Source organism: Anser brachyrhynchus, assembly GCF_964034855.1.
Source record: "Anser brachyrhynchus genome assembly, chromosome: W".
Lineage (NCBI taxonomy): Eukaryota > Metazoa > Chordata > Aves > Anseriformes > Anatidae > Anser > Anser brachyrhynchus.
The window spans coordinates 21970359-21992286 of NC_137704.1; the positions used below are offsets into that span (position 1 = coordinate 21970359).

At 44.8% G+C, this 21928-nt stretch overlaps 1 protein-coding gene and 1 long non-coding RNA gene across 2 annotated transcripts in view; one reads left to right on the top strand and one right to left on the bottom strand.

Annotated features, from left to right (window-relative positions):
* The window catches only part of LOC308184747 (uncharacterized protein), a 370719-nt gene that overhangs the window by 148597 nt on the left and 200194 nt on the right, over window positions 1-21928 (top strand). The gene's annotated exons all lie outside the window — the stretch shown is intronic.
* Window positions 14834-20888, bottom strand: LOC308184904. The gene is made up of 2 exons (XR_013943023.1): window positions 20230-20888; window positions 14834-17115 (listed from the first exon to the last, which is right to left on the bottom strand). It is a non-coding gene; the product is annotated as an uncharacterized lncRNA (long non-coding RNA).

Here is a 21928-nt window from a genome sequence, read left to right on the forward strand (position 1 = left end):
AACTGATGCTACATGGAGCAAGTGGGTTGCACTGATTACTCAGCGGGCTCGAATAGGAAACCCCAGTCGCCCAGGAATCTTGGAGGTGATTATGGACTGGCCAGAAGGCAAATACTTTGGGATATCATCAGAGGAGGAGGTGGCCCGTGCTGAAGAAGCCCCACTGTACAACAAGCTACCAGAAAATGAGAAGAAATATGCCGTGTTCACTGATGGGTCCTGTCGTATTTTGGGGAAGCATCGGAGATGGAAAGCTGCTGTATGGAGTCCTACACGACGAGTTGCAGAAGCTGCTGAGGGAGAAGGTGAATCGAGTCAGTTTGCAGAAGTGAAAGCCATTCAGCTGGCTTTAGATATTGCTGAACGAGAAAAGTGGCCAGTTCTCCATCTCTATACTGATTCATGGATGGTAGCAAATGCCCTGTGGGGGTGGTTACAGCAATGGAAGCAGAACAACTGGCAGCGCAGGGGCAAGCCCATCTGGGCTGCTGCATTGTGGCAAGATATTGCTGCCCGGGTAGAGAACCTGGTTGTAAAGGTACGCCACGTAGATGCTCATGTGCCCAAGAATCGGGCTACTGAAGAACATCAGAACAACCAGCAGGTGGATCAGGCTGCTAAGACTGAAGTGGCTCAGGTGGACCTGGACTGGCAACATAAGGGTGAATTATTTATAGCCCGATGGGCCCATGACACCTCAAGCCATCAAGGTAGAGATGCAACATACAGATGGGCTCGTGATCGAGGGGTGGACCTGACCATGGACACTATAGCACAGGTTATTCATGATTGTGAAACATGTGCTGCAATCAAGCAAGCCAAACTGTCAAAGCCTCTTTGGTATGGAGGACGATGGCTGAAATATAAATATGGAGAGGCCTGGCAGATGGATTACATCACACTCCCTCAAACCCGCAACGGCAAGGGCCACGTACTTACAATGGTGGAAGTGTGAGAAATACTCCGTAGCCAATAACAGGCTCAGGCGAGGATCTCAGTGAAGTAGTAATTTATTCGCGATTGCAATGGCGGGCACCCCACAAGCAGGAGAGCGCCCCTACTAGTTCCAAAACACAGTTTATATACTTTTTGATGACAGGACCCACCCCTGTTTCCCCACTGGAGTGGGTAATCCAGGTTCACAATCTGATGCTTCACAGACAATGCCTGGCCTTCAGTTGCCGGCCTGTTTTTGAGGTGGTAATGTTTTCTCCCCTTATCTGGCTTGACTTAACATAGTGATTTTCACCTGATTGCTCTAAGGAGTCTGGTTGTCTGCATTTTAGGAGGTCACCTGCTAAGCTTTCTTATCACTGTAAGCATATCTCAATACCACATTCCTTCCTTCTAAACAATGTAACACTGCAAAAACAACATTTCTATTCCCACAATTCCCCCCTTTTCTCTTTTTATAATTTGTTGATTTTTGCAAAATTTTTCTCTAAGGTGTAATTTGGTAGATGTCTTCCTCTTCTTCACTTTCTTTGCTTTCCATTTCCTCTAATATCATCATCTTATCTGAGTAGGGTGGTGGATCCATGGTCATTTGTTTCAAAAGTGCAGTTTCAATTAACCACTGGACTAGTCCTTTTCAACAGGGGACAATGCAACAACCAATGGCTGTCAGAACTCCTGCTACTACGATCAAGGATGTAAATATGGACACTACCATCCCTTTCCATTTACCAAACCAAGATTCCAACCATCCTGTGATGGAAGTGTCTGCTCCTGAGTTTTCTGCCAATTCATTGGCAAGGGTGGTAAGCCCTTGCAATGCTCTAGTTACTATGCCATCCGGGGCAGTATTGTTGGGTATAAAAGTGCAACAATGGTTGCTCAGTATCACACACACACACTTCCTTTCTCTGCAAGCGTCATATGTAATGCTATTCTGTCCCAAGCCATTTTGCTGGTGGCATCTAGTTGTTCAGCGATTCCTCTTATCGTATCCCTTGTATAATTTATGAATCTCTGCTGACTATAATAATTATAATTAATCCAATCCACATTCTTATTGATTGTTACCCACCAGAACAGTGACTCAAACCCTGCAGCAATTTGATTCCTGGCTTCCTGTTCATCGGGAACTCCTCTAGGCACCCCAATAGAATCTATGCATGCTCTGTCATCGAATGATACTCCTAAGCTTCTTTTACTTCTTCTGGGTGTTTGTGATGTTTCTCTTTCAAATGCCAGGGCGAAGGGTATAGCTAATTGAACAAGTACACAAGTGCCTCCCCAATTAGATGGTAGGGTGGACCGTAAGATCTTCCCTCCACAGTACCACCAGAGATCTGCCCTGGGGATCTCAAGTCTGGAGCAGTTTCCCATCAAGTCCTCGGTAGCATTCAAGGTCCTCGTGCACAAGGCAAATTCTCCCAGATGCCAGGTAGCACTCACACCCTGCCGTGAGAGGCAAGCTGTATGGTTACCTATAGCTGTGGAGAATGCAGGGGGAACCCTGATATTGCTATCACGCAAGGAAGGGAACAGCAAAGAGAGAGACTTACAGGCCTCATTTCCCCAGGCAGTCTTTTCTTGGTACAATGCAATCATACATCGCATCCCCTGGGAATCCGTGGTCCACCCCAATGGGCAGGGCACTATCTGGGCAATCAGTCGTCCCGAGGCACAAGCATAGCAATTGCTATGGTTGAGACTCTGGACAGTATATTTGACCCATTCTATCCAGGCATTCACATCCCCATACCCTGTTTCAATCTCAAATGTTTGAACTGCCGCATTTCAAAGAGGGCCTCCTGTTTTCTCTCCTGTTTTCTCCTTGAGTTTCTCCCTTTCTCTGATGGCAATAGAGGATCGTTTCCATTTAGCTATTCTCCATCTGGCTGTTGGGTCTCTCCCAGTTATTTGTTCTCTCTGCTCAATTGTCGTTGGGCATTTAAATCTCCACAAGCTAATACCTCACAAGCATCAAACGTGACGGACTGTGGTACATAACCCTCTGTCACATTCACCCATATTTTGATGGGGTATCCCGTCTTACTATTATCTGGTCATGCCTTTTCCAAGTTGCCAATTGACCAAGGCCTTCTCTGAGGCCTACAATCACTAAAAACAAAATTAATAGTTGATTTTTCCCTGTCATTATTTTTAAACCTTAGGTTTCCAAATAATTATCAATACAAAGAATAAGATATATGTACACTACTACTAGAACAAAAACCCCTTGGGAGCACTTTGATTCGCTGTAGGCCAGTCCGTTCTCTCAATCGCAAGTCACACTCATTAGTTACCTGTGAAAATAAAAGGTTAGTTTACAATTGTATGCTCTTATCCCGCTCAGAGTCCACTATGAGATTTTTCTCTTCGATTTCAGCTTCCAACAAGTCTTCTGTAGGAACAGCTTCCCAGGTACTAGGGTCGACGGATGCCTTCACTCGAGTATAGTGAGTCCAATCTTTTTCTGCAGTTCCTATGGCTGTTTCAGTGGTTAGTAGTACTTGGAATTGTCCTTCCCATTCAGGCCGGGGTTGATACTTTCCAGGCCCGAATCAGGACCCAATTTCCCACGGGTCCTGAGAGATGACAAAGAAGAGGACAACCCCAGAATACAGTTCTTAAGAAAACTCTCTTGTTTCGAATTGTGGTATCTCATCCCTTCTGCCCAGATAGGGTAATCCGAACAGCATCTCATACGGTGAAATTCCTATATCATTTCTTGGTGCTGTTTGAACCTGTAGGAGTGCTAAAGGTAAGCATTTTACCCAAGGAAGTTGGGTTTCTAACACTAATTTAGTTAATTGCTTCTTTAATGTCTGGTTCATTCGCTTTGCCTTCCCAGAAGAGGAGGGGTGCCAGGGGGTGTGAAAAGCCCACTCAATCTCTAAGGCCTGCATTAACCCTTGCAGTACTTGTGAAGTGAAATGACTTCCTTGATCTGAATCAATGTTTTCAGCTATCCCATATCTAGGGACTATTTGCTCCAGTGATACCTTAGCCACCGTGTTTGCAGTGGCAGATACGGCGGGGAAGGCTTACACCCATCCAGTCACGTGGTCAATTAGGACAAACAAGTACTTAAGTCTCCCTGCTTTAGGTAACTCAGTAAAGTCTACCTGTCTACTTTGGAAAGGTCGAATCCCTGGCTCCCGTCCCCCTCTAGGTGAGTTACACATGACCTTTTTAATTGCCTTTTGACATACGGTACATCCTCTGCATATTTGCTTCACTAAAGTGTATATTCCTACACAGACATACTTTCTTAGTACAACATCACACATTGCTTGCATCTCCCAATGACTCTGTTGATGTAAAACGCTTAATATTTGCCTCATTGGTGCTTTATTCAGCATTTCTCTCCCATCAGGGAGTATCCATTTTCCCTCAGACTTCGTGGCTCCTGATTCCTTAAAGAAATCTCTCTTAAAACTTTTTAGTTCTTTCTTAGTTTTCAACAATTCCCTGAATCCTCTCTGGATTTATTCTCTGTTTTCCCTCAGACATTAGATGCCTTAAATACCTGACTTCTCTTTCTACATACTGTAATTTATTTTTCAATACTCCCAAGCCCTGCTTTCCCAGAAAGTTGAATAGCTTGTTAGTAGCTTCTTTCACAACTGTTTTCTCCTGTCCTGACAATAAACGATCATCCACATTTTGTAACAGTACTTCCTCCTCGGGAGGTTGGAATTGCTCCAAAATCTGTTCTAGAACTTTGCCCAAATTAATCGGTGGCCCTGTAAACCCCTGAGGTAAAACTGTCCATATGTATTGTTGCTTCCGCCCCCACTTCAGAGTCTTCCAGTCAGAGGTGAATATATCTTTGCTCTCAGGGCCTAAGAGCACTCCATTAATAACACTCTGTTATTCCAGTCTAACAATTTACTATTTGAATGCCCAATTTCATCATCAAATCCCTTCCCAACAAGTTCGTCCCTGCCTTGGGTACATACAATAATTGCCCAGTGATCGTTTTATCCCCTAGTCTCAGCTTGGTATCCCCCAAAGGTGGCACTGTTATCCCAGCCCCTTCTACCCCCATCACTTGTTAGGGTTTCATTAGTTAATTTAATCCCTGATACTTTACAGGCCAGTAATGACCTAGCTGCCCCTGTGTATTGTGTTTGATGGCAAGGTTCGGGAGGGGGCTGCAGTGATAGCCCCCACGAGGAGAATCCAGAAACCACCCCGTGGCAGATAATGGACAATTTCATCTGGCCCCAGAGGGGCCCACCGCTGCCCAGAGCCAAGCCATGAGCAACACAGTCCGTGCCTCTGTGAGAGCACATCCACGAAAACAAACAAACAAAAACCTGCTGCTCAACAGCAGGTGGGAGACCGAGGAGCAAGAAACCTCCCCGCAGACACCAAAGTCAGCACAAAAGGAGGGGGTGGAGGTGCTCCAGGCGCCAGAGCTGAAGTCCCCTGCGGCTTGTGGAGACGCCCCTGGTGGAGCAGGCTGCCCCCCCCCCGCCCCCACCCCCCCGCTTTTCGATACTTGGGAAACTGACCAAACACCACAGCAAATATACCAAAACTTCTAGACTGTTACTTAGATAATGCCTACATCCTCTTTCCCTACTCATTCAACTTTCCCAACTCATTCAAAAAAACAGCTCTGTCAAACATTACATACCACACCTTTAACACCTTCAATAACCCTTTTTAACACTTCTTCTTATCTTTCTCCAGCCTGTACTTTCACCAAAGTCTCAGTCATTAGCCTCCTTCTTCCACTCCGGATATTCCTACCTGAAGTGGCCAGCCTGCCCACACTTAAAACATCCCATCAAAGCCTGTCCCTGCTAAGATTCAGGCCGCAACACAGGTAGCCTTCCTTGCCTGCCATTCCTTCATCTCTCTTCCTCTCTTTTCCATCCTGGCCCTGACTCCCCCTGAAGATTTTCTTTCTCTTTCTCCAACCCTCTGCCTCACTACCTGCTACACTGTCAATACCATTAGTTTCACTCTCTGCTTTTCCTTCTCATCTCCCCTCTTAAAACACACGTTCAGAGCCTCCCGCAGGAGGGCCCCCCAGTGACTGTTCACTACATCCCCCCACCTTCTGGAGCATTTTCTGTGCATCTTGCCAGGCTTTAATCACAAAATGAACTTTCAAGAGCCCTTGGGATACCGGGTCCTCAGGATTCATCCCCAGGTACTTTCTCATTCTGACCCCAAGTCTCTCATATGATTTCTGTGTTGCACACAATTATTCTTCCAGCCAGGATCGGCAAGTGGTTATTTCTGCCCTGCCGGTACTACCCCTGGTCCTGGAGGATGAGCTCTTTCCCATTTTTGTATAGCAGCTCTCCTCCTGATCATTCCCATTTCTTTCCCTGTAAACTACATATTTATATACATAATTCCCCCCCCAAGAGTATAGGTTAGGTCCTAGGAAACTCCTAACCTCTCTGCTGGTAAGGAGGGGGGGAAGTTCACTTAAGCGGATACACAGTTAGTGTTAGTGCTGTTAGTATCAGGGAAGGCAAAATTCTCAGTACCTCTTCTACCTTGTTCTAATTCTTGCCAGAGCCTAGAGTAAGCTCTTCTCTAGGGACAGTGTTAATTGCAGTCCCTGTCTCCTTTCCTGGAGCGACTGCTGCTGCCACCGGTGCAATATTAGGATTATAGGGAGCATAACTTGGCTCCTCCTCCAAAAAAAAGGAATCTTATTGTTTACACATAAATTTCAAGCCTGAATTTTCATCAGGCCCGTATTTTGGCCAAAATACTGCTGTTTCCTTAATTGGTTCTTTTGTCCAGACTAATACACAATATTTAACCGTTTTTTTTTTATCATCTCCTCTAATTTTGAGATTATTTTTCCAATTTCTTATCATTCTTCAGGAAGAACTTTCGGTAGGCACTCCCCCAGGGATATCTCCCTGTCCCCTGGAACTCATATTTCCCATTTTTCCTAGCCCTTGTCAGTGTGCTGCTACAGAAATTTCCCTCCTGCAGGGTACCACACACTAACGTTCCGATTCTGGAAAATGGGGGTGTACTGCTAAGCACTTTACCGTGCAAGGGGTACCGCACACCTATGAGTTTACCAGATTCCCTGGTGTACTTCCAAGCACTTCCCCGTGCAAGGATTACTGTACACCAAATTTCCCTGGTGTACTGTCAAGCACTTCCCCGTGCAAGGACTACCGCACACCAAATTTCCCTGGTGTACTGCCAAGCACTTCCCCGTGCAAGGACTACCGCACACCAAATTTCCCTGGTGTACTGCCAAGCACTTCCCCGTGCAAGGACTACCGCACACCAAATTTCCCTGGTGTATTGCCAAGCACTTCCCTGTGCAAGGGCTTACCATACACCAAATTTCCCGACTCTTCCTTTCTCTCCCTTATCTCACGCTTCGTCCGTCTCCGGCTGTGCCCCTCGCGGAGCTACGGAACCACGGATCAGGACTCCACACTCGCTTCGTACAAAAGTACGTCTCAATCACACATCACACATCACACAGAGTCTCACCCGACCCCCAAGGCAATATTTCATATTTCTTACCTTGGTCTGTGCACAGAGTTACCGGATCAATTCTTAAACCCGGAGTGCCTACCTTCTTCCCTTCCCCACTACTTCATGGATCCTGCCTCTTTAATCAGTCTCGGGCCCTCTGTCAGCTCTCCGCAGAACCGCCACCGTCGATGCACAGGACCGCTGAAATCAGCGGGGCATGCCTTCCTGCTGCTGCGGAGGTGGGGCTCCCCAGTAAGTGACTGGATCCCGGACGAGCCCCCAAATTGTGAGAAACACTCCGTAGCCAATAACATAGGCTCAGGTGAGGATCTCAGTGAAGTAGTAATTTATTCGCGATTGCAATGGCAGGCGCCCCACAAGCAGGAGAGCGCCCCTACTAGTTCCAAAACACAGTTTATATACTTTTTGATGACAGGACCCTCCCCTGTTTCCCCACTGGAGTGGGTAATCCAGGTTCACAATCTACCTGATGCTTCACAGACAATGCCTGGCCTTCAGTTGCTGGCCTGTTTCTGAGATGATAATGTTGCATTTTACGAGGTCACCTGCTGAGCTTTCTTATCACTGTAAGCATATCTCAATACCACACTCCTTCCTTCTAAACAATGTAACACTGCAAAAACAACATTTCTATTCCCACAGAAGCAACCGCCGGATGGCTGGAAACATATCCTGTGCCCCATGCCACCGCCCGGAACACTATCCTGGGCCTTGAAAAGCAAATCCTATGGCGACATGGCACCCCAGAGAGAATTGAGTCAGACAACGGGACTCATTTCTGAAACAACCTTATAGACACTTGGGCCAAAGAACATGGTATTGAGTGGGTGTATCACATCCCCTATCATGCACCAGCCTCTGGGAAAATTGAGCGATACAATGGACTGTTAAAGACTACACTGAAAGCAATGGGTGCTGGGACATTCAAAAATTGGGATGCACATTTGGCAAAGGCCACCTGGTTAGTCAATACCAGGGGATCTGCCAACCGAGCTGGACCTGCCCAATCAAACCTGTTACGTACTGTAGAAGGGGATAAAGGTCCTGTAGTACACATAAGAAACATGCTAGGTAAAACAGTCTGGGCTACTCCTGCCTCAGGCAAAGGCAAACCCATTTGTGGGATTGCTTTTGCTCAGGGACCTGGATGCACTTGGTGGGTAATGTAAAAGAATGGGTAGGTCCGGTGTGTACCTCAAGGGGATTTCATACTGGGTGAGAATAGCCCATGAGTTGAATTGTAGTATGTTAATTATTATATAATACTGTATGTCATCCCTACCATGATTGCTATATATCATAGATGAAAATGGTGATTAATTACAAGGTATTGGAAAGAGTGTAACCTGAGCATGACATAAATGGTATGGAATAAGGGGTGGATATCTGTCCTGGTTCCAGTTAGGATAGAGTTAATTTTTCCTCATAGTAGCTGGTAGGGTGCTATGTTTTGGATTAGGATGAGAAGAGCGCTGATAACATGCTGATGTTTTAATTGTTGCAGAGCAGTGTTTACACCAGGCCAAGGACTTTTCAGCTTCTCGCTCTGTCCTGCCAGCGAGCAGGCTGGGGGTGCAGCAGGAGCTGGGAGGGGACAGACCCAGAACAGCTGACCCAAAGTGGCCAAAGGGGTATTCCATACCATCTGACGTCATGCTAAACAATATATAGGGGTGGCTGGCCGGGGTGGGGGGCCGGCTGCTCGGGGATAGGCTGGGCATCGGTCAGCGGGTGGTGAGCAATTGCATTGTGCATCACTTGTTTCTTACACATTATTATTATTAATACTATTATCATTATCACTATTATTATTATTGTTATTATTTTATTCCTGTCTTAATAAACTGCCTTTATCTCAACCCACAGGCTTCACTTTCCCGTTTCTCTCCCCCATCCCAGAGAGGGAGGGGGGAGGGTGAGCGAACGGCTGTGTGGTGTTTAGCTGCCAGCCGGGTTAAACCACAACAAGTACAAAATCTTTGACATGGCAAGGGAATCCTGAATTCCTTCTTGGTAGATTTCTAGATGGGGGGGGGATAAAAATGTATTTTTTGCACAGAGTTACATTGTTTAGAGGGAAGGAATGTGGTACTGAGATATGTTTGCAGTGATAAGAAAGCTTAACAGATGACCTTGTAAAATGCAGACAACCAGAATCCTTAGAGCAATTAGGCGGAAATCACTGTGTAAGAAACATTACCACCTCAAAGAGTATAAAAGTCAAAAGAAATTTGACTTATAACAGGCCGGCGACTGAAAGCCATGTATTGTCTGTGAATCACCGGGTAGATAGTGAACCTGGATTACCCAGTCAATGGAAAACAGGGGAGGGTCCCGGTCGTCCAGGAAAAAAGTATATAAACTGTTATGGAACTTGTAGTGTGTTCTGTTATTATATTAACTGTTTTACATCAACAGAGTCATTGGGAATTGAAAGCAATGCGTGATGTTGTGCTAACAAAGCATGTCTGTGTAGGAATATACACTTTAGTGAAGCAAATATGCAGAGGATGTACCATATGTCAAAGGGTAAATAAAAAGGTCATGTGTAACTCACCTAGAGGGGGACGGGAGCCAAGGATTCGACCTTTCCAAAGTAGACAGGTAGACTTTACTGAGTTACCTAAAGCAGGGAGACTTAAGTACTTGTTTGTCCTAATTGACCACGTGACTGAATGGGTGCAAGCCTTCCCCTCCGTATCTGCCACTGCAAACACGGTGGCTAAGGTATCACTGGAGCAAATAGTCCCTAGATATGGGATAACTGAAAACATTGATTCAGATCAAGGAAGTCATTTCACTTCACAAGTACTGCAAGGGTTAATGCAGGCCTTAGAGACTGAATGGGATTTTCACACCCCCTGGCACCCCTCCTCTTCTGGGAAGGTGGAGCAAATGAACCAGACATTAAAGAAGCAATTAACTAAATTAGTGTTAGAAACCCAACTTCCTTGGGTAAAATGCTTACCTTTAGCACTCCTACAGGTTCAAACAGCACCAAGAAATGATATAGGAATTTCACCGTATGAGATGCTGTTCGGATTACCCTATCTGGGCAGAAGGGATGAGATACCACAATTTGAAACAAGAGAGAGTTTTCTTAAGAGCTATATTCTGGGGTTGTCCTCTTCTTTGTCATCTCTCAGGACCCGTGGGTTGTTGGCTCAAACCACCATCACCATCAACCAGGAAACTGGGTCCTGATTCGGGCCTGGAAAGTATCAACCCCGGCCTGAATGGGAAGGACAATTCCAAGTACTACTAACCACTGAAACAGCCATAGGAACTGCAGAAAAAGATTGGACTCACTATACTCGAGTGAAGGCATCCGTCGACCCTAGTACCTGGGAAGCTGTTCCTACAGAAGACTTGTTGGAAGCTGAAATCGAAGAGAAAAATCTCATAGTGGACTCTGAGCGGGATAAGAGCATACAATTGTAAACTAACCTTTTATTTTCACAGGTAACTAATGAGTGTGACTTGCGATTGAGAGAACGGACTGGCCTACAGCGAATCAAAGTGCTCCCAAGGGGTTTTTGTTCTAGTAGTAGTGTACATATATCTTATTCTTTGTATTGATAATTATTTGGAAACCTAAGGTTTAAAAATAATGACAGGGAAAAATCAACTATTAATTTTGTTTTTAGTGATTGTAGGCCTCAGAGAAGGCCTTGGTCAATTGGCAACTTGGAAAAGGCATGACCAGATAATAGTAAGACGGGATACCCCATCAAAATATGGGTGAATGTGACAGAGGGTTATGTACCACAGTCCGTCACGTTTGATGCTTGTGAGGTATTAGCTTGTGGAGATTTAAATGCCCAACGACAATTGAGCAGAGAGAACAAATAACTGGGAGAGACCCAACAGCCAGATGGAGAATAGCTAAATGGAAACGATCCTCTATTGCCATCAGAGAAAGGGAGAAACTCAAGGAGAAAACAGGAGAGAAAACAGGAGGCCCTCTTTGAAATGCGGCAGTTCAAACATTTGAGATTGAAACAGGGTATGGGGATGTGAATGCCTGGATAGAATGGGTCAAATATACTGTCCAGAGTCTCAACCATAGCAATTGCTATGCTTGTGCCTCGGGACGACTGATTGCCCAGATAGTGCCCTGCCCATTGGGGTGGACCACGGATTCCCAGGGGATGCGATGTATGATTGCATTGTACCAAGAAAAGACTGCCTGGGGAAATGAGGCCTGTAAGTCTCTCTCTTTGCTGTTCCCTTCCTTGCGTGATAGCAATATCAGGGTTCCCCCTGCATTCTCCACAGCTATAGGTAACCATACAGCTTGCCTCTCACGGCAGGGTGTGAGTGCTACCTGGCATCTGGGAGAATTTGCCTTGTGCACGAGGACCTTGAATGCTACCGAGGACTTGATGGGAAACTGCTCCAGACTTGAGATCCCCAGGGCAGATCTCTGGTGGTACTGTGGAGGGAAGATCTTACGGTCCACCCTACCATCTAATTGGGGAGGCACTTGTGTACTTGTTCAATTAGCTATACCCTTCGCCCTGGCATTTGAAAGAGAAACATCACAAACACCCAGAAGAAGTAAAAGAAGCTTAGGAGTATCATTCGATGACAGAGCATGCATAGATTCTATTGGGGTGCCTAGAGGAGTTCCCGATGAACAGGAAGCCAGGAATCAAATTGCTGCAGGGTTTGAGTCACTGTTCTGGTGGGTAACAATCAATAAGAATGTGGATTGGATTAATTATAATTATTATAGTCAGCAGAGATTCATAAATTATACAAGGGATACGATAAGAGGAATCGCTGAACAACTAGATGCCACCAGCAAAATGGCTTGGGACAGAATAGCATTACATATGACGCTTGCAGAGAAAGGAAGTGTGTGTGTGTGATACTGAGCAACCATTGTTGCACTTTTATACCCAACAATACTGCCCCGGATGGCACAGTAACTAGAGCATTGCAAGGGCTTACCACCCTTGCCAGTGAATTGGCAGAAAACTTAGGAACAGACACTTCCATCACAGGATGGTTGGAATCTTGGTTTGGTAAATGGAAAGGGATGGTAGTGTCCATATTTACATCCTTGATCGTAGTAGCAGGAGTTCTGACAGCCATTGGTTGTTGCATTGTCCCCTGTTGAAAAGGACTAGTCCAGTGGTTAATTGAAACTGCACTTTTGAAACAAATGACCACGGAGCCACCATCTTACTCAGATAAGGTGATGATATTAGAGGAGATGGAAAGCAAAGAAGGTGAAGAAGAGGAAGATATCTACCAAATTACACCTTAGAGAAAAGGTTTTCAAGAATCAACAATTTATAAAGAAGAAAAGGGGGAATTGTGTGAACAAAAATGTTGTTTTTGCAGAGTTACATTGTTTAGAGGGAAGGAATGTGGTATTGAGATATGCTTGCAGTGATAAGAAAGCTTAGCAGGTGACCTTGTAAAATGCAGACAACCAAAATCCTTAGAACAATTAGGCAGAAATCACTGTGTAAGAAACATTACCACCTCAAAGAGTCTGTGAAGCACTGGATAGATTGTGAACCTGGATTACCCACTCAGTGGGGAAACAGGGGAGGGTCCTGGTCCTCGACAAAAGTATATAAACTGTGTTATGGAACTAGTAGGTGCGCTCCTGCTTGTGGGACGCCCGCCATTGCAATCGCGAATAAATTACTACTTCACTGAGATCCTCACCTGAGCCTATGTTATTGGCTACAGAGTGTTTCTCACGGGGGGGGGGGGGATTTTTTGAGAGTTATTGCATGCACATAAATCCAATGGCCTTTTTCAGCCTTAGCCAACCTGTGTTTCTGCCTGTGTTCCAGGAAGTGGTAGCTTTGAAAAACCATATCAAACTAGTACATTGTGTTTCCTGCACATCCTGCCTTATTGGAGGTTAATGCCTTCTGATGGATGCAGTCTGCTGCTGCTAATTAAGTCAAATGTATTTTAAACTTTACTTTTCTGTTGCCTTACAGGCTTTTGTTGGAAAATATTTAATAAATAAAACCTGTCAAACACTGTTAAATGATATGGTCTGATGATTTGGAATAAGCATCCAAACTTTAATACATCAAAAGGGTTGGAGGAGGGGAGGAGGAAATTCTGGACCGACACCCAGCTGGATGCCAACCACACAGGACCCAGCCACCAGCCACAGTGTTAATCTCTTGCTGAACAACTGCTGCAAGAGCAGAAAATGGGACCCCAGCTCAATCAAGGCATATAGAGTAGTTCCTCATACAGTGACACTGCTGTGTGTTATGCTTTGGTAAAGGAGGATAAAAACCAACCCTACTGGAAGGGAGGTACAGATACAGGACCAGATGGACTCTTCCATCACAGTCTTATCTCTGTGACCTTACATTTTCTGTCCATTCAGTTATGGTTCCTGGGTTTACTTCTGTTTTCTGTTTCTGCGTGAGATCTCTTAAAACTCTTTCTTTCAAACTTTAGAGAAACAGCTGGGGCTGCTCAGGCTTAAGATCTGGTAAGGAAAGGTACATTCAGTCAGGGGCAGTTGAAGCACCAGGATATCCAGAATATGTGAAAAACTATCAGATCTTCTGAAATAGATTTATTTTATTACTTTTCTGTGATCTCACCCAACACTGAGGTCCTGCTGTGACAGGGAATATGCAGAAAAGCTCCTGGACTATATTATATTCTAACCAGAGAAGGCAGGCAGCAGGTTAGAGGCAGCGGAAATACAGTCAGAGTGATGAAGTATCCCAGTATAGCTGACACTGCATATCAGTGATGTGGGAGTCATGGAAGACATGGGAGCACTTTGACCAGGATTACCATCTCCAACTATGCTCCCCCTGTCATGGACGTTAATAGTAGTAGACTTAAAGGATTGTTTGTTAAACGCTTGTGAGAATTCGGAAAACTTTGCTGAGTTTATGTTTCAACTGATACCTTTTCTGATTGTATTTTTGCATCTGTTCATGAAGGAGAAAAGGCAAAGGATGTGTGTAAACATCTTCTGTCAGCTTTTGCGAAATTAGGAGTTCCAAAAATGATTAAAACAGATAATGGGCCAGGATGTGGGGCCCATGCAGCCCACTTGTTTTTCAACAGTGGGGTATTCAACATCTGACGGGTATACCCCATTCTCCCTACGGGTCAAGCAATTATTGAACAGGCCCATGGTACCCTAAAAGCTATGCTTCTAAAACAAAAAAGGGGGAATAGGGGTGTGAACCCCAGGAAAAGATAGCTAAAGCATGCTATGTTCTTAAATTTTTAAATCAATGGACAGAGGAAGGTCCTTGCATCTGTCCATGCAGGAGAAAAGGCAACAAACAGATCTGGGAGACAGACAGATCTGGGAGATAATCAGTTAAAGAAAGGGCACAAGTCATGGCTGTTATAAGTGAGACCATACAAATTTCTTGGTCTATCAGAAATATTTTATTAATTAAGTAAGCAGGCACAAGCAAAACAGCGCTGGGCGGCTGGGGAGTCTCCGCTCCACCACAGCACGCAACTTTCCCTTTTCAGTGTCGTCGTTTTATAGCATCCAAGTTTCGGCTTGTCAGGACTTGTTGGACCTTCTGAAGCTGCGCAGTTCGTTGTTGGGGGTCGTTGTTTTTCTTTCAATGATCATGCGTTGTGCTCGTGTTCAAGGGGGAGGGTAGTGAAGCGGGAAACAGTATTTCACAGAGTCTTTGTTTTACCAAGGATGTTTATCCAACACCCCCTCCCCACTATCTACTTGCTTAGTCTTCCCCCTTAACAAGGTCGTAAATTGCAAAACCTTATCTTCTCAGCAGATCCTCTGAATTCCTTTTAAAGACAATGAACAAACACCCGCTAATTTATCACAATCCCTCCTTTTTCTTTTTCTAACATATTTTGTTCATTGATGAATTTTTGAAGCACTTGTTTGCTCAATATTAAAGTTTCTGCGTCATCCTCCTCCTGTTCAAGAGATTCATATTTCGCACGCACAAGCATAAGGTGAGCTGCCTCTAATCGGTTTTTTTACAATCGCGATTATTCGATTGAATATACATGGTACAAAAGTTAGTGTTAATATGAGCAGCAACAAAGGTCCTGCTATAGTTGATAGCAGTGTAGTGAGCCAAAGTGAGTAATTAAACCAGGATTCATACCAATTCTGGTGGGCTTCATTTTCTATTTTTCGTTTTTCTAGCCCTTCTCTCAATTTAGTCATTGTATCCCTTACTACTCCAGTATGATCTGCATATACGCAACACTCCTCTCGTAGGGCTGCACACAATCCTCCTTGTTGTAGAAAAATCAGATCTAATCCCCTACGATTTTGTCGTACAGATTTCTCTAAAGCTGATATGGATTGCTCGATACGGGCCAAATCCTCATCTACAGCAATGCGTAGAGAGGTAAATTCTTGGCTTTGTTTTTCCAGAGAGGTAATTTCAGTTCCGGCTCCTGCAGCCCCCAGAATCATCAGAGTGGCTAAAGTGACAGCCGTAATAGGCTCTCTCTTCCTTAAGTGTTTTTTTTTTGCCATAGCATGTTGGATGTACATATACTCCTCAGAATGGTAAAGAATCCTAGGTATAATTACTACCTGTACACAAAAATCATGAGACGAGTTGAACAATTTTAAAGATAAGCATGGAGTTACCCCCAGAGACGAACATACCCATCTGGTGTTATCTGCTGGTATTAACCATTTTTCTTTGTCTAATTGTGTAACATTTTCTGTAATATTGCATAGATGGAACTTCTCACCAGGGACCGTGCCTACGCACCTGCCATTCCCAGTTACTTCCGTTAACGTTATTCCTACATCCCTTCCCCAATTGCATTGTGGGGGATCGGTTTCGTTTGAACGGGTGGTTTCTCCCAGATCCCCAATGGCGTCGTAATATGAGGGCCTTATATCAAGACATAACCAGCAAGGTCTAGGCACGTCTGGATTTGGTTGATTCAACAACTGATAACTAGCATTCATGATTCTCCATATGTTATTCCCGGTCACCCCTTCATTTCTAATCCCATACTCTGGGTTTACTGATTTATTAGCAACCTCCAGTGGTTTAGGGCTATTAGGAGTTAGCATTCTAAAAGCTTGTGTAGGCTGAATCCTCAAAACACTCCCCGACAGTTTCTGATTTGGTCCCACCCGTTGGGGACTCTTAGTCTCTTCCTTCTTTATATAGATGATGCCTTCCCTATCAGTCCCCCAGCAGTAGTTATCTGCTGAACAACATGGTGATCTTCCCATCTAATCAGGCTCCATTTAAAAGGTTTGTGAGGGTGCGCAGACCCAGGAACAGTGTAAACAATCGTACCCATTACTATGTATCGCAAAAAAAATGGCTAGGGCCCATTTTCCAGAGTTCTTTACCTGGCCACGTAATTCCCCACCGTTTCACTCTCTGCCTCGCTTGTCAGTTCGGTTGCAGCGAACTACAAGGTGCAAGTTCTTCTTGGCAGCAGCAGTGTTCTTCAGGGGAGTTTCTCAGGTAACCGCGACCTTTTTCTGATCAAACAGGGTCCCCTTTCCTCCTTTTTTTTTTTTTACGATACATAGACAGTTAGACCATACTTATCGAGTTCGTTTCAACGTGAGCTTTAAGTCATCAGGGCCTGCGACCGCTTCCCATTTGCTTTTCTGGATCGGTCCTTTCACGCGACTGGCATGCGTTCACCCCTTCTCAGCCGTCCGGATAGCCGTCTCTGTGATAAGTAAAACAACATAGGGGCCTCCCCACCGTGGTGTTAAAGACGTTTCTTTCCATGTCTTAATTAGAACCCTATCTCCAGGTTGTATCCTATGGATTGCTATATCTAGCCACCAAGCCTTTCGCTTGCAACTCCCTCCGTTGGTTCATAAGCTGTATTAAATAAGGTTTTAATTGGATATCCTGTACCTGGGGGTGATCAGATGGCATCTCTAAATCATAAGGCATACCATACAGCCTTTCAAAAGGTGAGATTCCGACATCGGCTCGGGGCTATGTCCAGATATTCAATAGTGCAAGCGGTAAACATTTCACCCAGGAGGTTTTAGTCTCTATCATAAGCTTTGTTAGTTGCTTTTAATTTCACCATTCATTCGTTCTACCTTTCCCGAACTCTGAGGATGCCAGGGAGTGTGATATTCCCATTTAATTCCCAGAGCCTTCATCGTGTCTCGGGATACCTTTGACACAAAGTGTGGGCCTCGATCAGAGTCAATTGCTTCTATTACCCCGTATCTGGGTATGATGCTTTCTAATAATATCTTTACCACGGTTTGAGCTGTGGCCCTTGCCGTAGGGAATGCTTCAACAAAGTTTGTGAGGTGGTCTACAATAACTAATAAGTATCTATATCGCCCCGTTTTTGGAAGTTCAGTAAAATCTAATTGAATCTTTGCAAAAGGTCGATGTGCCAATTCTCATCCTCCTCCCGGGACCCTTTTTCTCATGTGTTGAGCATTTACCCTCCGACAAGTTATGCAATCATTTACGATCCTCTTTGCTATATTATAAATCCCTATACACATATAATATGTGGCAAATTGATCCACCAACGCCTGAGTACCCCAGTGCGTCTGTTCATGAAATCTCCGTAGCACCCTCATAACTACTGATTTTGGTAACACTTCCCGTCCATCAGGCAGTACCCATTTCCCTTTATCGGTTTTTTTTTTTTTTTTGAACCCCCATTTGTGTCATCTTGTCTTCTTCTGTAATAGTGAAACAGAGTAAGGGGAGGGGAATGGGTCCATTCGACCACAGGGAGTTAGTCGGCCCGCACTTGTAGCAGTTTTTATAAGGGGGGCTTTCTTCCTCTGAACAATTGCATTCAATCCCATCAACTCCCCATTCACTCCAGCAATCATAACATGGAAATTCCTTTAAGCCTTTCCCACAGTATTAAGTATTATATTAAGCATTATTATATATTATTATATTATTAATTATTATATTAATTATTATATATTAAGTATAAGGATTAAGTATTTCCCACAGTCTGGGCAATCTTCCCTCGTTCTTATAATTCTTATACTCATTAATGCTGCCCTTTTTGCCTCCTGATCTGCTAGATTATTACCCCTAACCTGAGGAGTGAGGCCTTTTTGATGCCCTTTTATATGTACTACAGCAATTTCTTTGGGCTCTCTGATAGCTTGTAAAACCTGGGTAATCAATTCCTGATGTATTAAACCCTTTCCTTGTGAATTGATGAGCCCCCTTTCTTTCCATATTTTACCAAATGTATGTACTACCCCATAAGCATATTTTGAATCTGTATATATTGTACCGCTTTTATTTTTCAACAATTTTAGGGCCTGCAATATGGCATATAGCTCGCAAGCTTGGGCAGACCAGCTAGGGCTCAAAGGTCCAGATTCCACTATCTCAAATGTTTTCTCGTTTACTAACGCGTATCCTGATTTTTGCTTTCCCTCGACTACTCTCGAGGAACCATCCACATATATCTGTTCACCAATGGGTAATTCCACTTCCTCTAGATCAGGTCTCAATTTCGTTTGCTCTTCTATATTTCGGAGGCAATCATGTCCTAAGGACTCATTTGGTTCCCCATAAAGAAATTGAGCAGGGTTCTGTAGGGAGGTTGTTCCTAAGGTTAATTTTGGAGAGGAAATCAAAATTCCTTCATATTTTAATAATCTGGCGTCAGTGATCCATTTCTCTGCCTTCTGTTGCAGTACCCCGCATATATTGTGTAGAGATATTACTTTGATTTCCCCCCCAAAAGTGATCTTCTGTGCTTCTTCCACTAACAAGGCAGCAGCTACCACTACCTGCAAACAGTTTGGCCAACCCCGGCTAACCGGATCCAATAATTTAGACAAATAGGCCACAGGTTTGTTTGTTTTTTTTTTTTTTTTTTTTACTCCCTGCCCATTCTTGGGCCAGCACTCCGTATGCTGTGCCTTCTGCGCTGTTCACAAAAAAAAAACAAAACAGCCTCCTTAAATCTGGTAAGCTTAACACTGGGGGGGGCGTACTAGTTCCTCCTTTAACTTGTTCAGTCGTTCCTCATCTTCTTTTGTCCATTTGAGTAATCCATCCTTATTCAGCTTGTTATATAAAAATTTAACCTTTCCACTATAATCTTCTATCCATTGTCTACAGTATCCGGTCAACCCTAACAGTTGCCGTACCTGCTTTTTAGTTCGTGGGGACACTAAAGCCAATATTCCACTGATTCTGCCTGGGTCTAACTTCTTAGTCCCCTTACTTAACTGGTGACCCAGGTACTTTATCTCTTGCTCCACAATTTGTAATTTTGCCCCTCCTTTTTCTTTTAAAGGGTACAGAGGGTACAGATTAACTCGATTCTCTGAGCCAATCCAAAGGCTCGCATATTCGCTCTCCTCTAAACAAAAAGGTTCCTTTGCACTTACATAAATGTTTAAGGCTTGGCAAACCCAGTCTTCAAACGACCCGAATATGGGACAATAATTTGCCTACCTCCCCAAACTTCAACACAATAATGAATCATTTTTACTTTATCCTTTCCCCGCCTAAAAGGGGAATCACTCCAATTCTTAATCATTAACCCCAGTGGACTATCTGGGGGAATAGGGGGCAACCTAGCACTAGGCATTACCCCACCCATGGGACCAGAAGGCTTACTCTTCTTCTGTCCCATCTTCCGGAGTGCCTTCACACACACACACAGCCGCTTCCCCCTGGTCGTGGCCCAGTCCCTCGCGGGATGTGGGAACCGCACTACTGAGGGGTCCGCACTCACTTCGTCCGCAATTGGACGTCTCACACAGACGCACTCCGGGATCACCAACCCCAACCGAACGGATCACCGGCCTATACTTACCCACCCCGTGGGTCTTCGTTCGGTCTTCGTGCACAAAGATTGCTTGGGGTTACCGGTTTTATTTGCTTGTGCCTAATTTTGGGTTCGTCGGTGAAGGGCTCGAGCGGGATTTCCCGTTCCCGGGGCCGCCGAAATCGGCGGGGCGCCTCCCCTAGAGGGATTCCCAGTCAATCCGCCTTCATCCGAGTCACGGCACCAAATTTGTTATAAGTGAGACCATACAAATTTCTTGGTCTATCAGAAATATTTTATTAATTAAGTAAGCAGGCACAAGCAAAACAGCGCTGGGCGGCTGGGGAGTCTCCGCTCCACCACAGCACGCAACTTTCCCCTTTCAGTGTCGTCGTTTTATAGCATCCAAGTTTCGGCTTGTCAGGACTTGTTGGACCTTCTGAAGCTGCGCAGTTCGTTGTTGGGGGTCGTTGTTTTTCTTTCAATGATCATGCGTTGTGCTCGTGTTCAAGGGGGAGGGTAGTGAAGCGGGAAACAGTATTTCACAGAGTCTTTGTTTTACCAAGGATGTTTATCCAACACCCCCTCCCCACTATCTACTTGCTTAGTCTTCCCCCTTAACAAGGTCGTAAATTGCAAAACCTTATCTTCTCAGCAGATCCTCTGAATTCCTTTTAAAGACAATGAACAAACACCCGCTAATTTATCACAATGGCAAAAATTAAAACACCAATCATTGGGAAGGGCACTACACTCTAATAACTTGGGGCCGAGGTTGTGCTTGTGTTTCAACAGGAGCCGGTCCTAGATGGGTGTCAGCAAAATGGGTCCGTCCGGCCGTCTCATCATCTGCCTTAACATGATCACAGCACTCTTCTCCGCGGTTTGGACTCCAGCTCAAACAACAAACAAGGTATGGGAGGGTCCCGCTGGCATATGCAGGACCCACAAACAAGGACTCCAGAAGTTGGAGGGGCAGCCAGAGCCCCTCCCGGCTGGGCAGCACTCAGTGCCTGCCTCTCCTAGGGATGTGGTTACAAAGTTTGTTAAAGATAGGATTAGTATGCCTGGTAGTTTTTCTCTGTGCTTTAGTTTGTGTTAATCATGCTTTCTTAATTGGTGTTAATTGCACTTTTTTATGTTAATAAAGAAGGGGGAGATGTGGGAGTGTGGCCATGGGGGTCGACAAGCCCCATGGTTAGTGATAACACCGGGCTCTTAACGATGAGGCCATCAGGAATGTAAAGAGTTTAGAAGGAACAAAGAAGGGTGATTCAGGAGACACCTTGCTGTCTCGGGTTGCTTGTTCTCCAGCCGTTAAGGCATGGAAGTTGCTGGGTGTTTGGGGTTGCTGGGTAAAGTTGTTGACCAATGAACAGTTAGTGGAAAAGTACTGCTGTGGAGAGAATGGTATAAGAAGGGAGCCTGTCCTCAAGATGGGGCGGCAACAAGGATAATGAAGTTATGCCCTCAACATGAGAGATGAAGTAAGGCCCTCAGTAAGAGAGAAATGAAGTTATGTCATCAATAAAGAAGCAGCAGTTACTGATCTTAAAAGAACCCTGGCCTCCGTGTGGTCCTTGCTCCACACAGTGACATAGCTGGGTACACAGTTTCAGTTTCATGAAGGGCTCCATAGTCCTTGGTCAACTCTCCTTGGTCCTTAGCCAACTATCACTCCATTACATTATTTTACTGGCAAATTTTAGAGCAACTTCCAGATATAAAATCCAGAGCCAGGGAAAGA